The following is a 5,163-nucleotide window of genomic DNA, read 5'->3' as shown; positions in this document are numbered from 1 at the left end:
CTAGGTGATTTATAAATTTTTATGGACATAAAAAACCACTCAGGCTCTGTCATTGTTATTGACGTAAGTGTTAATTTGTTATATGTGTTTCAAATCCAAGCTCGTAATTATAGTGTCAGTTACTCTAAATTTGTGTTGTTGGAGAACCTTAATCATTTACTTTCTATGTGCCAAGGTTTCTTTTTCCAGAGCCAACCGTGTCCGACGTGTCACTGTGTCGACAGAACAGTCGATACTGACGTTAAAATATTACTTTTATTCCCTTCCTTGTAATATTCTTCAAACTCTGTTGTAAACTGGCCCTTCCGGGAATTTCTTATCAAACATTACTCCTCCAATCACACATCGCTCGCACAAAGCCTCGCTGTTCCACAATGGTACGCGGCACTTTCTAAACGGGAAAGGGAGCCACGGAAGTATATGTTGCTTTCCCTTCTCAATCTGATGCTTAATAATAATAATAGTAATATTTCCTTGAATCAGATGTCGTGTGGAGAACGAGAACTCCTACTGGATTCTCGTGATCCACAGGTCGTATGCAAAGCTTAATTTAGGAGACTCCTGTACAGACAGAGGAATATCTCCTGGCACGAGTTCTGGCCGCTGCACAAATCACTGAAGAGCCAGAAGGTGTGGAAGGGAGAGTGTACCAGAACATACTTTGTAGATACAATGTCTGTAACAACGTTGGTGGTCGCCCCATCGATCCGCTGTTTTAATGTATTAGTACAGTTCTGTACTTACAATATGCTGCGTTCTTGTTTAGGATAATGTAAACACTTAATGTATAATGTTAATTATTCACGGCTGTTTTCTTCGGAAACCGCTTTTGAAACGAAGTTTGATTTCGGACTATCTCGATCACAAATGTAACTATATACACACATGCTCATAAATTAAGGCTATTTGCAGAACGTGGCGCCACACAACGTGACACTATACAAAACTGGCGCGGGTAGCATAGGCACATAGGTAACACACAGAACACAGATCTATAAGTCCACGGAATTGGTGATGAGTTGAGAAAACCGTCCCGAAACACATGTGCTACAAAACGCCACTGTCTCCTGTGCATCAATATGGAATATGATGACCATGCGCACGTATACAGGCCGCACTACTGGTTGGCATACTCTGGATTAGGTGATCGTGCAGCTGCTGGGGCATAGCCTCCCATTCTTGCACCAGTGTCTGTCGGAGCTCCTGAAGTGTCGTAGCGGTTTGAAGACGTGCAGTGATATATCGACAGAGAGCATCCCAGACGTGCTTGATGGGGTTCAGGTCTGGAGAACAGACAGGCCACTCCATTCGCCTGATATCTTCTATTTCAAAGTACTCCCCCACGATGGCAGCTCGGTGGGGCCGTGCGGTATCATCCACAGGAGGAAAGTGGGACCCACTACACCCATGAAAAGGAGGACATTCTGGTGCAAAATGACGTCCCAATACACCTGAACTGTTACAGTTCCTCTGTCAAAGACATGCAGGGGTGTACGTGCACCAATCATAATCCCACCCCACACAATCAAACTGCAACTTCCATACAGTTCCCTTTCAAGGATATTAAGGGGTTGGTATCTGGTTCCTAGTACACGCCAGATGAAAACCCGGCGAGAATCACTGTTCAGACTTTACCTGGACTCGTCAGTGAACATAACCTGGGACCACTGTTCCAATGACCATGTGTTGTGTTCCTGACACCATGCTCTTATGAGACCAGGGGTCAGTGGAATGCACCTTGCAGGTCTCCGGGCGAATAAACCATGCCTGCTCAGTCGTCAGTAGGGTGTGTGTCTGGAGGCAACTGTTCTAGCGGCTGCGGTAAGGTCCCGAGCAAGGCTACCTGCAGTACTCCATGGCACTGATGGTGAGATATCGGTGTTGTACACTGTGGACGTCCCATACTGTAGCACCTGAATACGTTTCCTGTCTGCTGGAATCGTTGCCACAATCCTGAGATCACGCTTTGTGGCACTTGGAGGGCCCGTGCTATGACCTGCTGTGTTTGACCAGCCTCCGGTCGCCCTAGTATTCTACCCCTCATAACTTCATCAATATGTGTTCTTTGAGCCATTTTCAACATAGAGTCACCATTAGCACGTCTGAAAGCGTCTTCACACTTACTGGCTGCACCATACTGTGACATGCACCAACACACCTCTGCGTATGTAGACTGCTGCCAGCGCCACCGGGCGACGACCGCAGGTCAAATGCACCGCATGGTATTACCCCGAGGTGATTTAAACCTGCGAACTGACAATCAGAGCGTTGTTTCACCATGTATCAGCATTATCCTTGATTTATGAGCATGAGTGTAGTTCCAGAGACATTTTCAAATCTGTGACATCTATTCTATATTCAGACTGAAGCGAGGAATGAAAACCTGTATCAGGTCTGACATTCGAACGAGGAAAACCCGCTAACCACTATGCCACCCTGGCACAGTGGCTTTGTACAACTCCACGGATTATTGTTACACGCCTACCCCTTCAGTCCAAATTATCATTTAGCCCCAACCGACTTAGTTTTCCGCTAAATTCGAACAGTACTACAGACGATCTCCAGTTGTACCGCAACATCAAAATGGTTCAAATGGTTCTGGGCACTATGGGACTTAACTGTGAAGGTCATCAGTCCCCTAGAAGGTAGAACTACTTAAACCTAAGGACATCACACACATCCATGCCCAAGGCAGGATTAAACCCTACGAGCGTAGCGGTCCCGCGGTTGGAGACTGTAGCGCCTAGAACCGCTCGCCCACCCCGGTCGGCCCGAAATACCACCTCAACATCGAACGTAATGGTTAGATCTTGTATGAAATTCATTCATAGGTGCTGGAATCAAATTAAACTATATATGGTTCCAGAGACGTATACGATGTATAAATGCAGACAAGGCTGGGATTCTAGCACAGGTGTTCTAGTCACTAGGCAGATGCGTTAACCAGTATGCTACTCTCGCGCAGTGGCTTTTCCAGCTGCTTGGACTGCTCAAGCACATCTCTCTCCTCAATCCAATTTCCAATCTCGTCTCAGCGCACTTATAGAGCCTCTGCAATGGTGATCGAGTTTAGTGGAATACCAAGTGGGCGGGGTCATGAATGGGAATTTTTACTGAGAGGGAGGCGTGCTAAGGTGGTCCGTGCTGTTCTACGAAGCTGTTGTACGGAGCTACTATGCCAGGGTGTCGTAGTGGTTAGTGCATCTGCCTCTTTAGCAAGAGACCCAAATTCGAATCCCAGGCTTGGTACACATTTTCATTCCTCGCTTCAGTCTGGATATACAGTACTGGCCATTAAAATTGCTACACCAAGAAGAAATGCAGATGATAAAAGGGTATTCATTGGACAAATATATTATACTAGAACTGACATATGATTACATTTTTACGCAATTTGGGTGCATAGATCTTGGGAAGTCAGTACCCAGAACAACCACCTCTGCCCATAACAACGGCATTGATACGCCGGGGCATTGAGTCAAACAGAGCTTGGATGGCGTTTACAGGTACAGCTGCCCATGCAGCTTCAACACGATACCACAGTTCATCAAGAGTAGTGACTGGGGTAGTGTGACGAGCCAGTTGCTCGGCCACCATTGACCAGACTTTTTCAATTGGTGAGAGATCTGGAGAATGTGCTGGCCAGGGCAGAAAGGCCCGTACAGGACCTGCGACAGGTGGTCGTGCATTATCCTGCTGAAATGTGGAGTTTCGCAGGGATCGAATGAAGGGTAGAGCCACGGGTCGTAACACATCTGAAATGTAACGTCCACTGTTCAAAGTGCCGTCGATGCGAACAAGAGGTGACCGAGACGTGTAACCAATGGCACCCCATACAATCCCACCGGGTGGTACGCCAGTATGGCGATGACGAATACACGATTCTAATGTGCGTTCACCGCGATGTCGCCAAACACGAATGCGACCATCATGATGCTTTAAACAGAAACAGGATTCATCCTGAAAAAATGACGTTTTGCCATTCGTGAACCCAGGTTCATTGTTGAGTACACCATCGCAGGCGCTCCTGTCTGAGATGGAGCGTCTCCGATCTGATAGTCCATGCTGTTGCAAACGTCGTCGAACTGTTCGCGCAGATGGTTGTTGTCGTCCCCATCTGTTGACTCAGGGATCGAGACGTGGCTGCACGATGCATTACAGCCATGTGGATAAAATGTCTGTCATCTCGACTGCTTGGCCGAGCGGTTCTAGGCGTTACAGTCTGGAACCGCGCGACCGCTACGGTCGCAGTTTCGAATCCTGCCTCAGGCATGGATGTGTGTGATGTAGTAGGTTAGTTAGGTTTAAGTAGTTCTAAGTCCTAGGGGACTGATGACCAAAGAAGTTAAGTCCCATAGTGCTCAGAGCCAGAGCTAATGCTTTGCGTATCACAGCATCTTCTTCCTGTCGGTTAAATTTTGCGTCTGTAGCATGTCATCTTCGTGGTGTAGCAATTGTAATGGCCAGTAGTGTATATCTCTATTATTTATGTGATGATTTTTTGACGATCATGTTCGTAAAGAATTCTATCTTAAAGAATTTTTGTTAGGAAAAATTGAAGCAACGTTCGATTTGGATTATCTCCATCATGTATGTAGTTAATTATTCGTAAATCTTTTCTCACAAATTTTCCGAATTACCAGAATGGCCACTTCATCAAAGACTGTACTGGAGTAATCTGGTCGTAAGGGCAGCACAGCCCCAAATGCTGCTCGCCACCCGGCGAGTATTAACCCCTAATTTAGCGCGAGATGTTGCGGCGGCACGCACGTTCTTTCCGGCTGGCGAAGCGTTTCCGTGAGACGCGGCGGTGCCTTGTTTTACGACTGCCACTCGGCGCTCGCAGCGTGGGACCACTCGCCCCGCCGCAGAGACAAACTGGCTGCCTGACGCGCCGCCGCAGCCACAGCACAGCACCCCACGTCACACCGAGCCGCGCCCTCCCCACGCCGCCTGCCGGGCTGGCAGCCCGCACCGCACGGCAGCGCGCCACTGCAGTGCCAGGCACCGGCGGCTCCACTTTTAATGACTCCAATTTGCCGCGCAGCCACTTTTACGAGTATTCCAGACAGGCGACCAGTTTACGTTACGACTGTAGCGGGCCGTGACTGGCGTTCTAGGCGCAGGCGCAGACGCAGACGTCTAGCCGCAGGCTGGCCCCTC

Source organism: Schistocerca piceifrons, chromosome 4 (genome assembly GCF_021461385.2).
Source record: "Schistocerca piceifrons isolate TAMUIC-IGC-003096 chromosome 4, iqSchPice1.1, whole genome shotgun sequence".
Lineage (NCBI taxonomy): Eukaryota > Metazoa > Arthropoda > Insecta > Orthoptera > Acrididae > Schistocerca > Schistocerca piceifrons.
The sequence above is the reverse complement of the archived record's forward strand: the minus strand, read 5'-3'. Positions refer to the sequence as shown.